General features: G+C 42.6%; 1 long non-coding RNA gene across 1 annotated transcript; it reads right to left on the reverse strand.

Annotated features, from left to right (window-relative positions):
- Positions 1-925: 925 nt before the first annotated feature.
- Positions 926-19,189, reverse strand: LOC117354079. The gene is made up of 3 exons (XR_004538114.1): positions 19,133-19,189; positions 5,204-5,233; positions 926-1,917 (listed from the first exon to the last, which is right to left on the reverse strand). It is a non-coding gene; the product is annotated as an uncharacterized LOC117354079 (long non-coding RNA).
- Positions 19,190-25,363: the final 6,174 nt, after the last annotated feature.

Raw genomic sequence — 25,363 nt, forward strand, 5'->3', positions numbered from 1 at the left:
AGGGGTGTTTTTTGGAGGAGTGGTTAGAGCAGGATGTGGGCCAACCTAGACTTAGTTGTCCTCCAGGGATAATCAATTGTTTGATGAGATTGCCTAGAGCAATGGTCCCAATCCCTGTCCTAGAGGACCACCAGCCAGTCGGGTTTTCGGGATAGCCCTACTGATTATGCATGGGGCAGATCTGCATTCCTATCATCTTCATTACATGCAAATCTCTTTCATGCATATTCATTAGGACTATCCTGAAAACCTGACTGGCTGATAGTCCTCCAGGACAGGGTTGGGGACCACTGGCCTATAGTCTAGGCCAGACATGGGCAACTCCGGTCCTCGAGGGCCGAAATCCAATCGGGTTTTCAAGATTTTCCCAATGAATATGCAAATAGATCTCATGCATATTCATTGGGGAAATCCTGAAAACCTAATTGGATTCCGGCCCTTGAGGACTGGAGTTGCCTATGTCTGGTCTGGGCCCTAGACAAAACTTATAAGTTATAAATTAGACTATGTAAAGACAGGTTTAAGTGTCCAAAAGGTATCTAAAGTGACCAGATAACCATTGCAGAGACAAAATAAAGACCCCCTCCATTCTCCCCCTGTGTTCACTGACCCCGTAGCACTCCCACAAAGTTCAAAATAAAAACGTACATACCTTCCTCCGGAACATCAGCACCTGGCATAGGAAAGCCTAGTAGAGCAGCACAGAAGTGGCTTAAGTAGTCTGGGAGGTGGGCTAATGAACCATAGAGAGGAGGACCCAGGCCCATTAGCCAAGCTAACCAGTACATTTATGATGGAAAATGTAAGCCCACCAAAAAAAAAAAAACAACCTATCATATAGGTGGCACCTACAGCAATAAGGGCTATTGGGGTTGTAGACAGGTGGGTATAATTGGTTTTGGGGATGTTTTGGTGGGCTCACCATAATCTATAAAGGTAAGATGTTTATGTGGCACCCTTTTGTTTAAGTTCACAGCAGTTCCCTGTAAAGTGCCCCACTGCTCTGTTGCTATATCTGAGTGGCCAGTTCAACACAAAGCTGGCCCCTACCATGTCCAAATGGTCTTGTTCTGGACATTTGGGACTTGGATGAAATTTTGGTCGAGAATGTGGTATAAAGATAGACATAGTGGTGGTCTGGACAATCAAATACCTGGTCATACAGATAGCCGATTTTTGGAAAAAAACCCCAACATATTAGACATACTTTTTGAGAATGGACATTTTGCTGCTGTTGACTTTGGGTGACTAGCACCCTACGTTCAAATCAGATTTAGATGTATTTTTTATTATGACCCTCCACGCAAACAGCAAATACTGATGGTAAAGCTTTGGATTCTTGCCCAGAAATAGCTAAGAAGAAAAAATTAAAAAAAAAAAAAAAATTTATTGAATCAGGTTGGGCAGACTGGATGGACCATTCGGGTCTTTATCTGCAGTCATCTACTATGTTACTATGTTACTATGATAATGAAATAAGGTGACTGTTGTGATTTTTTATATAAGCTCAGTGAATAGGGGAACCACAAGTTCAGTAATTATTGTGTGATGAGTGATTGAAGGTACTACGATAAATCAGATGCAGAATCACTACAAAATAATAAATAGTAGTTCATAAAGATAATATCAACTTATAATGAAACCGTGCTCAGAGACATGGAGGTGAAAACAAGGGGCGAACCCCTAAACTATTACCTCACTACCCAATCATCGCATATTCAATATATTTTCAGTTGATATCTTAAAAATCTTCATTTCACTGTGTGCCCACAGGTTGATACTTTCTCATATTGTAATGGTTCAATAACTCTTCAAAAAAGGACTTATCTTAAATCCCAGGTTCCAACGTGTCCTGTTTCGATCCTGCATCAGGGAACCAAAAAGTTTGACTCCAAAATGGTGCTTCAAGGGATGTCTCTGAAACACAAGTAAATTTCCAAAACTAATTTATTTAGAAAACATATTTAAAACTTATATTTAAATCCTTATCAAAAGATCAAGGCACTCACCAAAAATTTGAAATCATTTAAAGCTGTAACTAGCACAATGTTTTTTCCACCAGTTCTAACAGCTAAAGGAATGCCATGAATCCTCTTCATTAAAAACAGCTGATGGATTGACGTTATCATGCAATCGTTTGAAGTGCGTGAAAGCAATGTAATGCTAATTTTTAAGAAAGGGAAAGTCTTTCTTCCTGATAGCTACAATACATTGTGAAACAGTGCAACAGACAAAGCTTTATGGAACAATGTTTCATAGACAAAAGGGGCAAGATAATTTAAATGTGGGCTAATCCAAAGATATATGACTGATCAAATTCCAATGAGGGTATGTACCCGATAGTAGAAACCACTGACAATCACAGGAATGCACACCATTCAATCTCATTATTGAGCCCCCCTGGCTGGAGAGTGGCAAGCTTATATATCCAACTTTGTTCTTTCACATAAACGTTCCTTCAAATTCCCCCCCCCCATCCCCCGGGAGTTCAGGTGCTTCCAACACAGAATATTGTAGCATAGTATTCAAATGATGTTTGTCTAACCAATGTTGCACAAGGGGGGCTTCCAAAATCTGCGTGGTAATCCTGCTAATATATTCCCCAATGCGGTCTCTCACACTTCTCATTCTATGGCTGATGTACAGCAGCTTGCAAGGGCATTGAATCACATATACTACCTCAGGAAACCCCACCTCCACTGATTGTTCTACCAGCGGAGTAGTGTATGTGATTCAATGCCCTTGCAAGCTGCTGTACATCGGCCATGAAAGTTTAACTTGGATTGATAACTTGTGCTGCCTGTAGGAAAGAATCCTTCAATTAATAAGATTAAGAAGAATTTGGTATGACTTCTTGTTCTCCTGTGAAAAGAGCTGTGAAAGTTTAGAAAGGATCCTAGCCTTACACAGTGGATAGATTGGAAAGAGATGTTGTCTAAAACCTCTTCCCTGCGAAAATTAATAGTATTAAAGACATTCCTGGTTAAGGATGTTTTAAAAGAATCCCTTGTTTCCAAACTGGGTTCTTCTAATATTTGAGATCTGAAAAGAAAACTTAAAATATCTGAGGTTATATTATTGGAAAACTAAATTGAAGATCTCATTTAAAAAGAAAACTTATTTTTGAAGTAATCTGAGTGAGTTAGACATTAAGGAAGAAACGTTTTAAACCTTGCCTGTCAATGGAATGTTGAGCAGCATAAGTAGCTGTACTGTAGTTATGCTGTGACTGAGGCCTAGATTCTCAAAAAAACGTGTTAAAAAATGATGGGCTACTATTGCAAGTCATTCTCCAAAAAACGTTCATGCAAATGAGATTGGTGGAGAGTAGCAACATTTGCATGTGCCTATCACTGGTGATAGCGATGGGCACATGCGCAGAATAAACACAAAAAGAAAAAAACAAACCAAAACCAAAAATGCAACAACAGTGAGAGAGATGTTCAATCTCTCCCACTCGCAACCAACCCCCTTCCCTTAGTAGCAGAAGAGATGCCTATTCTCTCCCACTGCCAAGTGAACCCATCTCCCCCAGCAGCGGGAGAGATGCCTATTCTCTCCCACTGCCACACAACAACACTCCTGTCTCCAAAGCATGGCACCCTCTCCCCCTTACCTTGTTTTTGGATGGCTGATTAGAGGGATGCCTACTCCCTCTGGCAAGCTGGCTTGCCTCTTCAAAATGGGCCTTCCTCTCCCTGGTGTATCCTGGGATACACAGTGGAGGGCCTGAGGTTTTGATTGGCCCAGGTTGTTTAAGACCCCTCCTATGGGAGGGGCCTTTTGCGTCTAGGCCAATCAGAGCCTTAACCCCTCCCTGGATGCATCAGTGAGGAGCCTAAGGCTCTGATTGGCCTAGATGCCTAAGGCCCCTCCTACAGTAGTACTCCTATGGAGGGACCTTAAACAACCTGGAAGCACCAGGGAGGGGAAGGCTCATTTGAAGAGGTGGGCCAGCTAGCAGGAGGGAGTAGGCATCCCTTCGGTCAGCCATCTAAATCAAGGTAAGGGGGAGTGGGTGCCAGGCATCGGAGGTAGGGGGTGTTGTGTGGCAGTGGGAGTGATTGGGCATCTCTCCCACTGTTGGGGTGGTTCACTTGGCAGAATGGGCATCTCTCCCACTGCTGAGATTTTAAACAGTGCTATAACTGTACTGGCAACCCTAGACCAGTCACTAATTTTTGTTGCCAAAAGATGACAACACTCTTTAAGAATGTTTTGGCAATTTTAACGAATCATTTCAATGTTGAAGAGCCCATTTGCATGGCAGTGTTGTAGATTGCTAGAAAGTTTGCTAAAGACAGAGATACACCACTTTGATAATCCGCTGCTAAAAAGCGTGTAGGCTAAATCAGCTTAGGGACCATGTTAAAGTTTTGAGAATCTGGCCCTGAGTGATTGTAGGTTCCAAAACTACATCAAGGAAGTGCTATAAATGGAATTTTGTCTCATTTGATGATTTTTAAGGACAAAAGCTGGTGTGACTACTGTCCTTGACTGAGCTTGAATGGGAAAGCAGCTGTGACAAATTACAGAGTGGGGAATCCAGAATAGGGACCCTTAAGTGATTTTATTTTTTTCTAGTTAGCAATACAAGGCTTAATGCTCAAGAAGACACTGATTTAGATCCACAGAGGGAGTTAAGGTTTTGCATACCTTTAATTTTATTTAGATTGGACAGTAGGTGGTGCAACTCCTGATCCTGATGGTTCATCCTGGTGGTCCAGTTCTGAATTAAGTAGCAGCTGGCAGAAAGTCATCCCTATGCAAGCAAGCAACTGAGGGCCCAAAGTCACCCTATGCAAGCAAGCAACTGAGGGCCCAAAGAAACAAGGTTTAAACATTTTTATTGGTGTGCACAACCAAGTTTTTCTACCTGAACAATACTTACCCGGCTTCTTGGAAGGTTTCATTGCTTGTATAGCAGGGGTGTCAAAGTCCCTCTTCGAGGGCCACATTCCAGTCGGGTTTTCCCCAGAATATGCATGAAATCTATTTGCATGCACTACTTTCATTGTATGCTAATAGATCTCATGCATATTCATTGGTGAAATCCTGAAAACCCGATTAGATTGCTGCCCTCGAAGAAGGACTTTGGCACCCCTGTTGTATAGGGATAGTAGAATAACACAAAGTTAGATACATTAAATTGGAAAAAGGATTACACTAAAGAGAAAGAAAAAGACAAAAAGAGAATACTTACTTATAAACAGGGTCTCCTTTATAGTGATACCTGTAAAAGAAAAAGACAAGATTACACAAAGCAACAGTATTTATCTAAGGTTCCTTTCCTTTTAATCACTTGCTGGAAACTGAGGAGAGAAGAGAGAAATTATTTGCACTTTATTCTGAAGATGAATACATTTTAAGATTTTATTGTGTTTTAAAGCATTTTTAATTAGAATTTCAAACTGAAGTACTTTATATCTAATTGTAAGTGTTTTTAACTGTTTTAAAACTGTATCTCAGTGTGGAATGTTCTTCTGAAACAAGATTTATCTGATAATTCTTGATACATTTTTGGTGTGTAATAAAAATTGTTAATTTTGTATGGGAACCTGGTGTCTTATTGGGTATCCTGTACATACCCGGAAGTTCTTTAAAACCTCAGCAGTGGATTAGTGGAAGTGGACCTTGTCCTAGGGGATTCCAACTTTTACCAGCAGACCACTGTGACATTAGATCTGTTTCTGTGTGTCTGGGACAAGCTTACACTGAAAATAGAAACATAGAAAGATGACGGCAGATAAGGGCTACAGCCCATCAAGTCTGCCCATACCATTGACCCCCTTTTAAGTCTACTGGCCCCCTTAACTCTACTGACCTGCTCTATTAAGTCTATATCCTAGCGACCCTATTCATTGGTATGACTCTCGCAGTGATCCCACATAGGTATCCCATTTATTCTTGAAGTCTGGGATACTGCGGGCCTCGATCACCTGTACTGGAAGCTTGTTCCAATGTTCTATCACTCGTTCCGTGAAGAAGTACTTCCTGACGTCTCCACGAAACTTCCCTCCCCTGAGTTTGAGCGGATGTCCTCTTGTGTTCGAGGGTCCTTTGAGAAGAAAGATATCATCTTCCACCTCGACCCGTCCCGTGATGTACTTAAATGTCTCAATCATGTCTCCCCTCTCCCTATGCTCCTCGAGAGTATAGAGCTGCAATTTGTTCAGTCTCTCTTCGTACGAGAGACCCTTTAGCCCCAAGACCATCCTGGTGGCCATCCGCTGAACCGACTCAATTCTGAGCACATCTTTACGGTAATGTGGCTTCCAAAATTGCACACAGTATTCTAGATGAGGTCTCACCATGGCTCTGTATAATGGCATCATAACCTCAGGCTTCCTGTTGACGAAACTTCTCTTGATACAACCCATCATCTGCCGTGCCTTAGATGAAGCCTTCTCCACTTGAGTAGCAGTCTTCATGTCTGCACTGATGATCACTCCCAAGTCTCGTTTTGCTGTAGTCTTGGTCAAAGTTTCTTCATTCAAGGTGTAAGTTCTGCATGGATTTCCATTTCCGAGATGCATGACCTTACATTTCTTGGCGTTGAAGCCCAGCTGCCAGACAGAGGACCAACTTTCTAAAGTACGGAGGTCCTGTTCCATAGTATTCTGCAGATTGTAGCCGTTTATGATATTGCATAGTTTGGCATCATCAGCGAATAAGGTTACCTTACCTTGAAGCCCCCAGGACAGGCGGAGGAAACTGACTCAGAAATGATGGAGGAAATCAAACAAGAATGCAAGACAGGCAATATAATTATATTGGGAGACTTCAATTTCCCAGGGATAGACTGGAAACTAGCAACCTCCAACTGCGGCAAGGAGGCCAAGTTCCTGGAGGTGCTAGGGGATTGCTTCCTGGAACAAATGGTAAAAGAGCCGACAAGAGGCAACGCCACCTTGGACTTGGTCCTAAATGGCCTCACGGGACCGATAACAGAAGTGGAAGTCATGGTTCCACTGGGAACGAGTGATCACAATGTAATTAACTTTAAACTTGACATCGGGAAAGGGAAACATGCCAAAACCTTAACCACCACCTTGAACTTTAAAAAGGGTAAATACGATCACATGAGAGCCATGGTAGAAAAACGACTCGAAAAGAAGGTGGACAAACTTGAAACGGTAGATCAGGCATGGTCCCTACTGAAAAATACTATCACAGAAGCACAAGATCTCTACATTCCGAGGATTTCCAAAGATCGGAGATCAAAGAGCAAAAGAGAACCGGCATGGCTTACCAAACAGGTGAAGGAAGCCATAAAAGAAAAGAAGGACTCTTTCAAAAAATGGAAATACATAAAGACAACCGAAGCCTGGAACAAACATAAAGATGATCAGAAGAAATGTCACAAGGCGGTGAGGGATGCAAAACAGGAATATGAGGAAAAAATAGCCCAGGAGGCCAAAAACTTCAAGCCCTTCTTTAGATACGTGAAAGGGAAAAAACCTGCAAAAGAGGCAGTCGGACCCTTGGACGACCAGGGAAGAAAAGGGTACATCAAGGAAGATAAACAAATCGCAGACAAACTAAATTCTTTCTTTGCGTCCGTCTTTACGAAGGAGGACACCTCAACAATACCTGAAGCGGAGAAAGTGTTTGCAGGAGAAATAGAAGACAGCCTCACCACAGTTGAAGTGGACTTAGACCAGATATACTATCAGATCGACAAACTTAAAAGTGACAAATCCCCTGGACCGGATGGAATTCACCCGAGAGTCTTAAAGGAATTGAAGGTTGAAATCGGAGAGTTATTGCAAAAACTTGCAAACCTGACAATCAGAACTGGACAGATACCGGATGACTGGAGGATAGCGAACGTCACCCCAATTTTCAAAAAAGGATCGAGAGGGGAACCGGGCAACTATAGACCTGTGAGTCTTACGTCTGTCCCCGGCAAGATGGTTGAAGCACTGATCAAGGATAGCATGGTCCGGCACTTGGACGCACACGACTTGATGAAACCCAGTCAACATGGATTCAGGAAAGGGAAATCATGTTTGACGAATTTACTCCAATTTTTTGAGACCGTGAACGAGCAAATTGATAGTGGGAAGCCGGTGGACATAATATACTTGGACTTCCAGAAAGCGTTCGACAAAGTTCCACACGAAAGACTTCTCAGGAAACTACAAAGCCATGGCATAGAGGGGGATATACAAAGATGGATAGGCAAATGGCTGGAAAACCGAAAGCAGAGAGTGGGCATAAATGGGAAGTTCTCCGACTGGGAGAAAGTGACTAGTGGTGTACCCCAGGGCTCGGTACTTGGGCCGATCCTTTTTAATATTTATATCAATGACCTGGAGGAAGGAACATCCAGTGAGATCATCAAGTTTGCAGACGATACAAAACTATGCCGGGCGATCAGATCGCAGGAGGATAGAGAGAAACTCCAGAGCGACTTGTGTCGGTTAGAAACATGGGCGGAGAAATGGCAGATGAAGTTCAATGTGGAGAAATGCAAGGTAATGCATTTAGGCAATAAGAATAAGGAATACGAGTATACAATGTCAGGTGCAACTCTGGGGAAGAGTGAACAAGAAAAGGACCTGGGTGTAATGATAGATAGGACCCTGAAGCCGTCGGCACAATGCGCGGCAGCGGCAAAGAAGGCAAATAGAATGTTGGGCATGATAAAGAAAGGAATCTCGAGTAGATCGGAGAAAGTTATAATGCCGCTTTATAGGGCAATGGTCAGACCACACTTGGAATACTGCGTCCAACATTGGTCTCCCTACCTAAAGAAGGATATAAAACTGCTGGAGAGGGTGCAGAGACGAGCAACAAAACTGGTGAAGGGTATGGAGAAACTGGAATACGAGGACAGACTTATAACACTAGGATTGTTCTCCCTTGAGAAAAGGAGACTGCGTGGGGATATGATCGAGACCTTCAAAATACTGAAAGGAATCGACAAAATAGAGCAGAGAAGATTATTTACATTGTCCAATTTGACACGGACTAGAGGACATGAAATGAAGCTAAGAGGGGACAGGTTCAGGACTAATGTCAGGAAGTTCTGCTTCACTCAGAGAGTGGTTGACACCTGGAATGCCCTCCCAGATGAGATTATTGCGGAATCGACCGTCCTAGGCTTCAAGAGCAAACTAGATGCATATCTCCTTAAGAGAGGCATGTAAGGATATGGTGGACTATAAATTACGACAGGTGTACACCTGCCAGGGCCTCCGCGTGTGCGGATCGCCGGACTTGATGGACCGAAGGTCTGATCCGGAGATGGCATTTCTTATGTTCTTATGAATCAAATCCCTAATGAATATGTTGAAGAGGAGTGGACCCAGGACTGAGCCCTGCGGCACTCTGCTGGTCACTTCCGACGTTTTGGAGAGGGTACCGTTAACCATCACCCTCTGAAGTCTGCCACTTAGCCAATCTTTAACCCATGCAGTTAGTGTTGCTCCTAACCCCATCGATTCCATCTTGTTCAGCAGTCTGCAGTGTGGGACGCTGTCAAAAGCCTTGCTGAAGTCAAGTTATACAACGTCTAAGGACTCTCCCGAGTCCAGCCTTCTTGTTACCCAGTCAAAGAAGCTGATAAGATTGGACTGGCAGGACCTACCCTTGGTGAATCCATGTTGACTGGGGTCCCGGAGATTCCCCTCATTCAAGACCGTATCTAATTTATGCTTAATTAGTGTTTCCATGAGTTTACACGCTATTGAAGTGAGACTCACCGGTCTATAGTTCGCAGCCTCAGCCTTGCAACCCTTTTTATGCAGAGGAATGACGTTGGCTGTTTTCCAGTCCAATGGAACTTTCCCCGTGCTTAGTGAGAGATTGAAGAGCACGGCCAACGGTTCTGCCAGTACATCTCTCAATTCTCTAAGCACTCTTGGGTGTAAATTGTCCGGTCCCATGGCCTTGTTCTCCTTGAGCCTTGTCAGCTCGCTGTAGACGTCTTCAGGTGTGAACTCAAAATTCTAAAACGGGTCTTCCGCAATTTGTTTTGCCTTCAATTGTGGTCCGTGTCCCGGTGCCTCACAGGTGAAGACTGAGCAGAAATATTCATTTAGTATTTCGGCTTTTTCAGAATCCGCCACTGCGTAGTTTCCGTCCGGTCTTCTAAGGCGTACTATGCCGTCTGTGTTCCTTTTCCTATCACTAATATACCTGAAGAAAGATTTGTCCCCTTTTTTAATGTTTTTTGCCAAAGTTTCTTCCACTCGAAGTTTGGCCTCCCTAACTGCTGTTTTGACCGCTGCAGACCTGGTCTTATATTCTACTTTGGTTTCCCTTCTCTGCGTAAGTTTGTAGGAAAGAAATGCTGTTTTCTTCTCCTTAATGAGGTGCGAGATCTCCTCAGTGAACCATTGGGGTTTATTGTTTCTTTGCCGTTTGTCTACCAATTTTATGTAGCGATTAATAGCTTCGTGTATGGATGATTTCAGGTACGACCACATAGCTTCCACATTACCGGTCTCTGCTTGGTCCTGCAGCGTCTGATGGATGAAATCTCCCATGCGTGTGAAGTCGGTGCCCCGGAAGTTAAGTACCTTTGTTTTTGTGATTGATTTAGGGAATCCTTTCCTAAGGTTGAACCATACCATGTTATGGTCGCTGGAGGCTAGCGTATCTCCTACCAAGACCTCTGAGACGCTTTCCCCGTTGGTGAGTACCAGGTCGCCTGGGCCCTAGTGGGCTCCTTTACCATCTGTTTTAGTTGTGCACCATTTATGGAGGCCAAAAGCCTCTTGCTGCTACTGGTGGTTGCTGAAAATGTGTTCCAGTCTGCATCAGGGGGTGCAACTAGGGGGTGCAACAAAGTCAAGAAAACTGGTGAGGCAAGATTTCTCTTGGCTGAACGCATGCTGATATTGTCCCATTAAATCATGTATGTTTGTGTTCCATAATTTTATTTTTTTAAATTGTTTCCACTGTTTTGCCCGGCACTGAAGTTAGGTTTACCAGTCTGTAATTTCCCAGATCTCCCCTGGCAACCTTTTTAAAAATTGGCATAACATTGGCCACCCTCCAATTTTCCATTATTACAGATGATTTTAACGACAGGTACAGATCACTAATAGCAGGTCATGATAACTCCTCCCTTAGAAAGGTAAGAGGCAATAAACTATTTTTGTTTCTTGGGGGGTGGGTCTGATTAGTGACATTACAATAGTACTAACCCAAGGGCTGCTGATCAACAGATATCTCATTTTTAATGATTATTCCTCCAGCATCTCTCATCCTTCTTCATGTGCCACTTTATTAGTACCAAATTATTAGAGTTACCATATTTGTGAAATCAAAAAAAGGGGACACATGACCCTGCCCCTGCCGCCGCTCCACCCGATCCCTATCTCTGGCACACATCGCACTAGTTTCACCCCTGCCCTTCCCCCCTACCTTTCACCAGTCTTGTCCTTGCACTACCCCACCTTTCACCCATTTCCTTAGTCCCCTTTTCCATCTTCTATACCTTTTTAATGCCTCTCTCTTGTCCTTTCCTTCAGCCCTCACCTCTGAAGGTTCTTCTCTCTCCTTCCAAGCCTCCATGGGTGCTTCTCCCCATAGGTAGGTGCTTCTTCCTCTGTCTCCACAAACCTCATCTCCAGTGGGTTCTTCTCTTTCTCTTTCACTCCCCCCCACACACTCCCATGGGATGGTGCTTATCTCTCTCCCCTGTCCCCCAGCTACCTCCTCACTGAAATTGAATCTTTGTGCCAGCCGGTAGAAGTAGCAATGAGGTGTGCCTACTGCCATTGGGCTGCTTCAGAAGCCTTCTTTCTGGAGTGACTTCCTGTTCCCGCATAGGCGGGATGCTCTACTTCTTTCTAATTCTGCAAATGGGGTATTCTGATCTACATCTTTCAGGTTGAAATCTCGCTGCAGAGCACCTCCCTTTTCATTCCAAAGTATTGATTATCTATGACCAGATCTTTGTCCAGCTTCTCCACTTATGTTGGAGATCTACAAATGACACTGTGTAGATAGGCATTCCATTTCTTTTTCTCAGATGAACTATATAACTTTCTTCTTTCACCAAGCCTTTTATATTTCAGCTGTTTCAACATTGTTTTTCACATGCAGAGCTACTCCTCCATCTTTTCTGCCATCTCTATCCTTCTTAAAATGATTATAGCTCAATATGGTTGTGTCCCTTTCATGGGAATCATTGAACCTTGTCTCTTGGATAGCGGTAATATCTAAGTCTGCCTCTAACATAAGACAAACTTAGATATTGTTGCTTGAACTGTGAGTATTTTACAGCTATATTTTGTTGATACTTTCCTCTTCTGCATAGCTTTTGGTCAACTCTCTTTCTCTACTTTGTTAATAATAGGGGAATTATTAAATATTTTGTTATATTATTATTTTCTCATCTCCTGTTACACCTTCCACTTTCCTGAAGGTGACTTTCTGAATTCACCTGTTTCCTTTTGCAACCTCCACCCTCTATTTTAAATAAAGAATTCTATCTGTATCTTTTGGTATCAAAAAAGATGTTTTCTAAAAATGTATACCACTGTCCATCTTTAAGAATGCTTTCCTAGAATAACATTGGCTGTACAGAAGAGATAGAGTGGGGCAGAAAGGTGGAGGTGTTGCACTATATGTTCGTGAAGAAATAGAATCTGTGAGAGAGACTATGACAGAAGAGAAAGAGAAGCTGGATTCCCTCTGGATAAAGATTCCCAGACACAACGGAGCTGACACAAAGATTGGCCTTTACTATCGACCGCCAGGACAAATGGAAGAAACAGACGTGGAAATGATAGAGGAAATTAAACACGAATGTAAGACAGGTAATATCATAATCTTGGGGGATTTCAATTTTCCTGGAATAGACTGGAACCTGGGAATTTCAAATTGTGGCAAGGAGGCAATGTTCCTGGAAGTGCTAGTGGACTGCTTTCTGGAACAATTGGTGGGAGAGCCGACAAGAGGAAATGTCACCTTGGACTTGGTCCTAAACGGCATTACGGGGCCAGCAAAGGAAGTAGAAGTCACGGTCCCACTGGGGACGAGCGATCACAACATGATCAACTTCAGACTCGATGTCGGGAAGGGAAAAACTACAAAAACCTCAACCACAACTTTAAACTTCAAAAGGGGAAGATATGATAGCATGAGAGCCATGGTGAAACAATGGATCAAGAAAAAAATGGGCAAAGTCAAAACGGTAGAACAGGCATGGTCCCTTCTGAAAAATACTATCACGGAAGCACAAAGCCTCTACATTCCGAGGATATCCAAAGCAAAGAAAACCAAAGGCAAAAGAGAGCCGGCATGGCTTATTAAAGAGGTGAAGGAAGCCTTAAAAGAAAAGAAGGACTCCTTCAAAGCATGGAAACGCATGAAAACAATCGAAACTTGGAACAAACACAAGGGTGATCAGAAGAAGTGTCACAGGGCAGTGAGGGATGCCAAAAAGGACTATGAGGAGAAAATAGCGCAGGAGGCCAAAAACTTCAAGCCCTTCTTCAAGTACGTGAAAGGGAGAAAACCCGCAAATGAGGAGGTGGGACCGCTGGACGACCAGGGAAGGAAAGGGTACATCAAGGAAGACAAACAAATCGCAGACAGACTAAATTCATTCTTTGCGTCTGTTTTTGCAACAATTCCAGAAGCAGTGAAAGTGTTCAAAGGAGTAACAGAGTACAGCCTTACCACAGTAGACGTGGACTTGGACCAGATATACCGCCAGATCCACAAACTCAAAAGCGACAAATCCCCTGGACCGGATGGAATTCATCTGAGAGTCTTGAAAGAGCTAAAAGTGGAAATCGGAGAACTATTCCAAAAACTTGCCAATCTGTCAATCAAAACAGGGCAGATACCAGACGACTGGAAGATAGCGAATGTCACCCCGATATTCAAAAAAGGATCAAGAGGAGTACCGGGCAACTATAGACCTGTGAGTCTCATGTCGGTCCCTGGGAAGATGGTTGAGGCGCTGATCAAGGTTAGCATAACCCGGTACCTAGACACACACGACCTGATGAAAGCCAGCCAACATGGATTCAGGAAAGGAAAGTCATGCTTGACGAACCTACTTCAATTTTTTGAGACAGTGAACAGACAAATTGATAATGGAGAACTGGTGGATATTATATACTTGGATTTTCAGAAAGCGTTCGACAAAGTTCCACATGTAAGACTCCTCAGGAAACTGCAGGGCCATGGAATAGAAGGAGATATACTAAAATGGATAGGCAAATGGCTGGAGAACAGAAGGCAGAGAGTGGGCATAAATGGGAAGTTCTCAGACTGGGAAAATGTGACTAGCGGTGTGCCCCAGGGCTCAGTACTTGGGCCCATCTTATTTAATATCTTCATCAATGACCTAGAGGATGGAACATCCAGTGAGATCATCAAGTTTGCAGATGACACAAAGCTATGCCGGGCCATCAAATCGCAGAAGGACAGTGAAGAACTCCAGAGTGACTTGAGCCGATTGGAGAATTGGGCAGATAAATGGCAGATGAAGTTTAATGTGGAAAAATGCAAAGTGATGCACTTAGGCAGAAAAAATAAGGAACACAAGTATAGTATGTCAGTTGCAACTCTGGGAAAATCTGAACAGGAAAAGGACCTGGGAGTATTAATCGATAGGACACTGAAGCCGTCGGTGCAATGTGCGGCGGCAGCGAAGAACGCGAATAGAATGCTAGGCATGATAAAGAAGGGAATCACGAGTAGATCAGAGAAAGTCATAATGCCGCTTTATAGAGCGATGGTCAGACCACACTTGGAATACTGCGTCCAGCATTGGTCTCCATACCTAAAGAAGGATATTATACTGCTAGAGAGGGTGCAGAGACGAGCAACAAAGCTGGTGAAAGGTATGGAGAACCTGGATTACGAGGAAAGGCTTAAGAGACTTGGGTTGTTCTCCCTTGAGAAAAGGAGACTACGAGGGGATATGATCGAGACATTCAAAATACTGAAAGGAATCGACAAAATAGAGCAGGAAAAAATGTTATTTACAATGTCCAATGTGGCACGGACAAGAGGACATGGGCTGAAGCTAAGGGGGGACAAGTTAAAGACAAATATCAGGAAGTTCTGCTTCATGCAACGAGTGGTGGACACCTGGAATGCTCTCCCAGAAGAGGTAATATCGGAATCCACCATTCTAGGATTTAAGGGTAAATTAGATGTACATCTCCTTATGAGTGGCATGAAGTAACATGGGTAGGGGTAGGCTAGTTGCACTTTTCTTTACGAGAAGCTTGGAGCGATATGGGGACCAAAACTATGCCAGGGTTCACCTGGCGGGGCCTCCGCGTGTGCGGATCGCCGGACTTGATGGACCTAGGGTCTTTTCCGGAGATGGCGCTTCTTATGTTCTTATGTTCTTATGAACAACCTCAAGGCAGCAGGAGCGGATTAAAGTAATTGTACTATTAGCTCCAAAGATCTAAAACACCCAAAAAGAACCAACAAAGCACCTAAGAAGGCTACTATCATTAGTAGTAGTAAGACCTTAAAACATCATAAGAGAGACATCACAGCACCAAGATAGCTTGGAAGGACACATTTTAAATCACTCAAGAGGGTCAACACAGCAGCAAAGTAGGTTGAATGGTTCTGAACATGGAGGAGTGTGATAGAGGAGAGTGTGGCATAGTGGTTACCGCTAGAGAATGACACGCGGACAAATTTTTCCCCGTCCCCGTGGGAAATCATTTCCCCATCCCATCCCCACGAGTTCTTTTTGGTCCCTGCCCAATTACTGCAAGCTCCATCCTCATCTGCACAAGCCTCAAATACTTTAAAATCATAAGCTTTTGAGGCTTCTGAGGTTAAGGCAGAGCTTACAGGAATGGGGCTAGGACAGGGACAGTGACAAAACTCACTGGGATGGGACATGGAAATTGAGTTCCTGGGGGATGGGGACAAATTCCTCCCCGTGTCGTTCTCTAGTTACAACTACAGTAATCCTCCATTGCCACAGGTACATTAGATATATTGTAAGCCCACTGTGATAGATATTGAAAATGCTTGAAGTACCTGTATGTAAACCACTTTGAGTGTGGTTGTAAAACTTCAAAAAGGCAGTATACAAATCCATTTCCCTGAAACATCTGAAGAAAGGCTACACAGCATCAGCAGTCACCACAAGAAAGGCATTATACAAGTCCATACCCAATCCCTTTTCTCTTAAAAACATCTAAAATGAGCCAGAAGAACACTTAGATATTTTGGAAGGCCTTAAAACACATGAAGAGGATCAACAAGAGCAGCTAGACAAATTGGGAATTTTTAAAATGTGTGTACTTGAAACAACAAACAGTGGTAAGAGCAACCTGGGGAATGCAAAAAAAAGTTTAAAATAGCAATAACAGTGAAGTTAAAACTCTAGGTACCAAAAAAGGTGCAAAACAGGAAAAAAGAGGAAGACTGCATTAGACCACTAAGACATCAGACACAGATCAACACAGCAAGAAGAGTGATAAAATCCTAAAGAACACAAAGAGGGTGAAATAGCAGAAAATACACTAGGATGAAGACCTTGAGACACCCACAAGATGCCAAGCAGAAGAATGAGGATGGGCACGTGGGATCTCCTAGTGAGAGAAAGAGATAATGGTTACTGCAGTTGGGCAGACTGGATGGGCCATTTGGCCTTTATCTGCCATCATGTTTCTATGTAACCCCCAAGGTTACTGCTTGCAGAGCAACACTAGAAAAAAGTATGAACTATGCAAAGCAGCTTCAATGGGCAAATGGCACAATAACCAGTGGCGTAATAAGGGGAGGACAGTGGGAGTGGGATCTGCCCCAGGCAGCATGTTGGTGGAGGCCATCACCACCCCTCTTCCCCTCTGCCCCACCTCTTCCCACTCCTCCCCTCGCCACACACACGCCCCCTTCCCTTCCCCCATATCTCTAGTTGTTCACCACTGCAAGCAACAACTTTAGCGTGCTCCTTGTGACCGCATCATCTCTCCCGCTGACATCACGTCCGGGTGCCACGCCTAAGAAGTGATAAGTTCTTGTTGCTTACGGCGGTGAACAACTAGAGGTACGGGGAAAGGAAGGGGGTACGGCAGGGGGGATCGGGGAAGGTGTGAGGGTGGAGATGAGGGCAGGGAGGGGCACCACCACCCCGGGTGCCTCTCACCCTCACTACACCACTGACAATATCAACCAGGGGGAAGGGGGAGGGGGAAATGCAGCACCAATAATAGCAAGGACACCTTAAGCATCTTGAAAAAGACAAAGGGCTCCTTTTACGAAGGTGCGTTAGGGCCTTAATGCACAGAATAGCGTGCTTTAGCTGCTACTAGTTCCTTTTAAGCAGGCGGTAGATTTTTGGCTAGCGCGCGCCATAGCACTCACTAATCTGATGCATGCGCTAAAAACGCTAGCACACCTTTGTAAAAGGAGCCCAAAGTAGCATCTTAAGTAAGTTTCAAGTTTATTTCGTATTTGATTAAATCACTTTTTTCAAAGATTACAAAGCGATGAACAAAAAAAATATATATTTTTTTAAAAGCGGGAGACATACAATATAGGGATAGACAGACATGCATTTCATAGGGAAATCGGGAAAGAACTACAGTTTAATATAGAAAAGAGAACAAGTAAAGATAAAACAATAGGAGTTATTTTATATTAGACCAGTACTTGCCTACTTCAGGTGGAAATATTAACTCAGTTAAGAAGGCAAATTAATTAAAGGCTTCTCTATACAAGAAACTTTTTAGTTTTGATTTAAAATTTTTAAAGGTTCTTTTCTTCTCTTACCTGAGATGGTTCCACATTTGGAGAGCAATGACAGAAATGAGTGTGGTACATCTAGTATTTATAACTGAAATTCCCCAAAGCTTGAGGAGAGGTACAAAGTTACCTAAACAAATGAAACACCCTAAAGGACCTGAATAAATTCTTCCATCTGCATCATTCAGTAACAGGACATTTTCTTAAGAAGTTTTACATCACTACCCATCTCTAGGAACAGAAAAATACTGTAACTAAAGACCTACAAACACACACACACACTCCTAGTTCTACATGGCCCTCTGTGTGCCCATTTTAATAAGAATACTGACAGACAGACACCCCTGTGCCTTGCAGTGTCGAGTGTTAGCATGAGCTAAGCCCATTTCCTACTGTCCTTCAATAGACATACCCCTTATTCTACATATAAAAGTGAAAGAAGCAACTACTGTACATTAATATAATGCTGGACTTCTAAAACACATCTTACTGGAAAATAGTTAATTCCCTCTATTACCCTATTAAATAAAATTTTAACTTCATTTGATACATTATTGGCCAGAATGTTCCAAATGTCCATCTTATTATATTTGCGCACTTGAAATATAATTTCCTCATCTTTGTCCTGTCATGGTTGAAATAGCAAATGATTGTGCTCAATCATGCTAGACATATGGGACTCAGAATAGCTACATCATTTACACCTATGCAATTTAAGCTTATAAATAAGAATTACTGACTTTTCAATTTATCCTTTTTTTTTCCCCAATATATTGAACAAGGAGTTCAAATTCATACATTTTTTTCTATCCTTGAAGTATAATTTTTTACCTAACCTATTTTTTAGCCTTTATGACTTATCTATCCTATACTTATTGTAGTTCCTCCCCATCTGCCCTATTGTCGCAGTATGTTTTGAGTAAGTCATTTGTCTTCCCTGTTTTAATATGTTTAATTTGTTTTTATGTAATTTTATTATGTTAACCGCTTAGAAGTTGGATTAAGCGGTCAAACAAATTTTTAATAAACTTGAAACTTGAAGTAATACATTGTTACATATTTAGCTTTCCATTGGTAGCTCAAAGTGAGTTACATGGTATAGTGCAGTGGTCTCAAACTCAAACCCTTTGCGGGGCCACATTTTGGATTTGTAGGTACTTGGAGGGCCGCAGAAAAAAATAGTTAATGTCTTATTAAAGAAATAACAATTTTGCAAGAGGTTAAGCTCTTTATAGTTTATAAAACTTTCCTTTAACAGTTTTACCTTATGCATAATTGTCATTTCTTTAATAAGACATTAACTATTTTTTCTGCGGCCCTCCAAGTACTCTATTTTTTCTGCAGTACTCACATTTAAAGTTTAATATATTTTCTTTCTCAAAACTGGCACATTTCAATCACTAAATTGAAAATAAAATAATTTTCCTACCTTTGTTTGGTAATTTCATCAGTCTCTGGTTGCACTTTATTCTTCTGATTGTGCATCCAATGTTTCTTCTCTTCTTTCAGCCTCCTGTATGCTTCCTCTCCTCAAGACCTCATTCCCTCCCCCAACTTTTTCTTTCTTTTTCTATGTCTGTCTTTCTCTGATTCCTTGTCCCATTTTTTGCTTTGTTTCTGGCTCCTTGTCCCCCCCCCTTCTTTCTTTTTTCCTTCTGTCTCCCTGCCCCCCCCCCCTTCTTTCTTCCTTCCCGCCCTCCCCCATGCCACCGCCGCCGGGGAATAGGCTGCTGCTGCTGCCGCCATCAGGAACAGGAAGAGATCTCCATGGGGCCGACCAACTCTCGCCGCCCAACGTCAATTCTAACGTCGGAAAGGACGTTCCGGGCAGCCAGGCAACGATTGGCTAGCCAGAACGTCCTCTCGATGTCAGAATTGAGGTCGGGCGACGAGAGAAGCAGGGAGATCAAAGAGCATGGTGCCGGCCTGTTCCCCGATGGCAGCGGTGAGAAGGGAAGGGAAGCAGTTGGGCACCACTGCTCTAGACGAGCTGCGAGCCGCACTCTAGGAAGAACAGTGGAGGGTGACCTGCTGTGCGGACTGCCCCCCCCTTGGTACGCCACTGGAGCAGCAGCGTGTCTGGCCAGCTCATTCCATTCAAAGCAGCGGGTGGCGGCTCCTTGCGAGATCCACGCCTGCGTCTGAAGCCTCTCTGATGTTGTGACGTCAGAGAGGCTTCCGATGCAGGAGCGAATAGCGCAAGGAGCCGCCAACCCGTGGCTTTGAACGGAACGAACCGACCAGACCCTCTGCTGCTCCAAAAGGAAGGAATTATCCAGTCCAGACCACGGGCCGCAAATAAAACTTAGAGAGCCACATGTGGCCCGCGGGCCGCATGTTTGAGACCGCTGGTATAGTGCATACTTCCTGTCCCAAGAAACCTTACAGTAGAAGAGCCATTTTCAGTGAACATTTTCCTACAGATACAAAATGAAGGAAATACTTTTACCTGAAGATATTGAAGGGACTTGCCTAAGGAATATGAGTGAAATTTGTTGAACTTCAGTTTTAGTTTATTTATTTTATTAATTTGGATTCTAACTAAACACTAATGTGGATTACAGTACAGCTTACATAACATGAATACACTACTTCAGTGGTTATTAACCCTGTCCTGGGGGACTCCCAAACCGTCAGGTTTTCAGGATATCCCTAATGAATATGCTGAGAAAAATTTGCATATAATGTAGGAGACAGGCATGCAAATATGTATAACGCATATTGTGTTAGGATCACAACTGAGGAGTATTAAAACCAGCCAAGACCCCTGCCTAGCTCCAAGCTGAGCGGTTCCCTGGAGTAGCCTTAAAGTGTAGAACTAAAAATAAACAACTGGGTGAGATTTCTTCTTTACAACTCAGGTCAGGTTCTAAAAAGTTTAACGCCTGCAGCGGGAGAGATGCCCACTCTCTCCTGCTGCCAAGCAACACCCACTTCCCACCTCCCCCACCCCCCACAGCAGTGAGAGAGATGCACATTCTCTCCCGCTGCCACACAACTCCCCCCCCCTGCAGCTAGAGTGATGCCCACTCTCTCCTGCTGACAAGCGAACCCCCCAGCTGTGGGAGAGATATCCATTCTCTCCCGCTGCATCACAACACCCCCATCCTGCCTCTGATCCCTCTGCTCTGTACCTTTAAATAGATTTACTCAGTAGTTGCACCCACACTTTGGAACACCCTTCCCCTCTTCTCTTTTGTTTCAAGTTACATATGTGAATTATAGAATACTATAATACTGTATCTTCCCCAAATCTAGGCACAAACATGTACATCAGCTCTATGGTGGGCATTAAGGAAAAAATTCTGTAGATTGTTATGTACATGATGTGCAGGAATGTGCATAGAAAAATGTTATAGATATGCAAGCATTGAGGCCTTTATTTTAGGAACATTCTCATAGGTAAATACCAGCATTTAAACTTTAGTAGAGGACCAGATATTTAATTGCCATTTGAAAGCTGGGGCTATTCTTATGTAGGGAATCTCAGTACATCTACATGGCAAAGTGATCATTTTGGATGGGCTAAGATATAAGTTAGGTGGGCCTAAGATGCTAGAAGAGATGTCATGTTGAACTGTTCTCCACCCATGGGGGCTTTCACCATAGGGGCCTGACACAAGATGTTGGTGTGCCTTGAGGAGGTTTATGCTACACTGGGGTATGGGTACCTTGGGGTAGGAGGAGGGGAAGAACTGGCTTCGGTGTAGGGGATAGATCAACGAGAGCAGAGCTAATATTAAGGGGGCTACCAATGGCGTAGAAACTACCAGTGCAGCAATCTGAGTCTTTTACAATGGGATCAGCATTTTTTTTTTTAGAAAGCTGTTCCAAATTCTATGTATGTATGTATGTGTTGGGAGGGAGGAACCTATACCTGCTGTTTCCTGCTTTGCCATGTGGACTTGCACCTATTTTAGAAAAGCCTCTTTTAAAATAGTATGAAAATTCCTTACTTCTTGACTTGAACCTGTGACTTCCACTTTCTATGTTTTAACTAAGGGCTCCTTTTATCAAGCCACGTTGGCGGGGTTAACGTGCATGACATTTCATCATGCGTTAACCCCCGCGCTGGCCTAAAAACTACCGCCTGCTCAAGGGAGGCAGTAGCGGCTAGCGCGGCCGGAGGTTTAGCGTGCGGTATTACGTGCATTAAACCGCTAGCGCAGCTTGATAAAAGGAGCCCTAAAATTTGCCGCTATAATTTCTAATGTGCGTTTTAAAATGTATTAATATAAATGCGGGATAGAAACTGAAAAGTTCAAAAATAAGTGAATAGGGCAAACATTAAAAAAGAAATGGAATATTTTTCCCTGTATATATTCCTACCAGCCTCTGTCTGCTTTCCTATTTCCATAAACTTATCCTTTTCTTTTTTCCCCCAGTTTCTGACTCCATTGGTGTCTTTAGAATACTTCATTCACTATTCCACATTAATCTCTGCCAGTCCTGTCCTTAAAGATCTCACCCACAGGTGCTCCTCTGTTCTTTGTCTTCCCTGGGAATTCTAGGAAATGTGGTCCTGTTCTTTTTCTTAAAGACAGACTTTACTCTGTTATTTAACTGATCTACCCAGAACTTTACCCTAGATTTTAACCAATCCTTCCTTTTTCCAGGTGTTGACAGAAATTATAGTCCATAACAACATGTACAAAAAGGTAATATTTATGCCATGAATTAAATGAATAAATTGCAACAACATACTCATATCAGTGAAATGATTTGCCATTATTATACAATTTAATAATTAGAACTGAATATTAATTAAAAGCCACTCTAATAAAATGCTTTTACGTTTTGGGTTTAAGACACTATAACACTGAATTTTAACATGTGGTAAGCCTAGAAGTAGAACTTACATTGCATCAAGAAGTGTTGTTTGTGTATTAACATTCAGATTTTGGTGAGTCTGGATGCTGCTAAGGCATTCAACCAAATTAGCTGGAACTTCATGTTTAGAACATTAGAATATGTAGGCATACAAGTCTGGTATTATGAAGCAATAGCCAACTTGTACAAGAATTGAATGGCTGTCCTCCTGGCGAATGGTAAGCACACTGCTCTTTAGCTAAGGGCACCAGGCAGGGATGTCCCATTTCCCATTTTGTTTTTACATCGGAGCCCTTTATGTGTATCTTGAGATGTAAGGCCTTAGTATCGGGTTTAAGGGTGGAGAATGAAGAGTTCAAAGTATTGGACTTTGCAGATGGCATTCTGTTAATTTTAACCCAACCTCAGAGTGCTTTACCAATGGCTATAGAGATGATTGAAGGGTATGGGTTTTTGGCAGGGCTGGTTTTAAATCTTCAGAAATTGGTGGCCTTGCCTATGAAGCCATCTGTGCACTTGGAATGGGAGGGGCAGTTTCCCCTTCAGAGGATGGGTGAATGGCTTTGCTATCTGCAGGTTGTGATACCAGCAGGCTTGAGGAGACTTTTCCCCTTGAAAATTCTTTCACTGTTAAAGTCAACTTGTCATATACATTTGTACTAACAACTCTGTAGGTGCTAATTTAAGCACAGTCAATTAAGACCTTACTAAAGTTTCTTATAACCCAGATCCTCAGAGGCACTTTCATTTGCCTAGTGATTAGCGTGTCATTTTGTCACTGGATCTATATTTTAACTGTGTAACTTCTTGAAATCCCAACTTCGTGAATAAAGTATTTCGATACAGTTCAATTCCTACTTCTTATTTACAAAAAGTAGTACTTAGCTTTGTGGTCATTAGACTAAGGATCGGTACGCCAACATGTTTCTCCTTGGGTGCTTTTTCAAGGCTTGAGTCCCTATTATTTACTCACCACCCTTTTCGACCACATTTCCCTTGAAAAAATATGCAAGGTGAAACATGTTGGTGTACTGATCCCTAATCTAATGACCACAAAGCTAAGTACTACTATTTGTAAATAAGAGATAATAAGAATAGAACTGTATTGAAATACTTTATTCACAAAGTTGGGATTTCAAGAAGTTACACAGATAAAATATAGATCCAGTGATGAGATGACACGTTAATCACTAGGCAAATGAAAGTTTTTGAGCCTAGTGTGGTATCTCTGAGGATCTGGGTTTTAAGAAACTTTGATAAGGTCTTAATTGTCTGTGCTTAAATTAGCACCTACAGAGTTGTTAGTCAGTAGCTAACCTTATCTCTAATATTGCAAGTGCATAGTATTGAATTCAAACATACATATTTGTACAACATGAGGTTGGTGCATTCCAGCTTCCTGTAATGGCCTTAGTAGTGTTTAAAGAATGGCCCATCTTTTTTATCTGAAATCTGTACCTGTATACAGACCATTTAAATAATTTATCATTAATTTTCTGCTTTCTATCTTATTCTTAAGTTCTGTAGCTAATCTATGCTTATCTCTTCAATCTATCCACCTTAAGAATTGATTTCTATTCTTTTCCCCTTCCTTTTTCATCTCCTACCTGAAAATTTAATATTTATTTACATTATTCTCTTCTCCTTTGACCCAATCCTTTCTTCCCATGACTAGTGAAAATGAAAAGTCATATTTTATAATAAATAAAAGATTGGCCTTAGTTTATAAAATTCATCTCTTCTATATGTGATGGGTGAACTGGGGTGGGGAGTACTAAGAGAATACAGAATATAATGGCATAATTCATATAATGGCAGGGAATTGTGACTTCTTTCTTAAATGTAATATTTTAAAGCATATTGTAATTTGGATTTCCTTTGACCTAAATTAGTCTAAATTGTAATTTCTAATATCACTGCTTATTGATTAAGGATCCATCTTTATGAAACTATTTATTTTTTTCCATCAGGCTTTTGTTGTTTTTGCTGTTATGTAAATGTAAATATTTCATAAGCTATACAAATGTAGCAATTCAGAATAGAACTGAGAACCAAGAAAGGAAAACATATAAATAAAAAAATACAACAGATACAGTAATGAAATTGTAGATAAAAAGAAAATATGCCTTTGGCATGTAAACAATTTATATGAAAGAAGGAACCAAGATGACCTGGAGGAGTAGCCTAATGGTTAGAATGGCAGGCCAAGAACCAAGGAAGCCCAGCTCAAATCACACTGTGATTCATTCAGATCTGGATAAATCCTTTAATCTTCCTTTGTTCCAAATATAAATTTAGAGGCCTGTGATGTGTTCTAGAGCACAGTTCTTCAACCGCCGGTCCGCGGACCGATGTCGGTCCGCAGGAAATTTTTGCCGGTCCGCGCAGGGCCGGCAAGATTGACTTACTTCAACTTCCTGCCGGTCCACGCAGGGCCGGCAAGATCAACATCTCAAGTCTGCGCTGGGCCGGAGAGATCTTGGGGAGCCTCCGACAGTAGCTTTCTCCCCTCTCTGCAGCTCTCCTTTATTTCCCAGCGCAGCGATTCACGAAGGCAGCCTCGGGGCTTTTGCTGAGTCGCGGCTGCCTCTGATGATGCAACTTCCTCTTTCCTCAGAGGTGGCGCGACCCAACAAAGGACCTGAGGCTGCCTTCGTGAATCGCTGCGCTGGGAAGTAAGAAGAGCTGCTGGCAGGGGAGAAAGCCACTATCAGAAGCTGCTGGGCAAGGGAAAAAAAGGGACAACTGCTACTGGAGAGGGAGAAGGAGAGATGCTTCTGGGAGTGGAGGAGGGAAAGGAATCTGGGAAGCTGCTGGGCAAGGAAAAAAA

This window comes from Geotrypetes seraphini, chromosome 1 (genome assembly GCF_902459505.1).
Source record: "Geotrypetes seraphini chromosome 1, aGeoSer1.1, whole genome shotgun sequence".
Taxonomy (NCBI): Eukaryota; Metazoa; Chordata; class Amphibia; order Gymnophiona; family Dermophiidae; genus Geotrypetes; species Geotrypetes seraphini.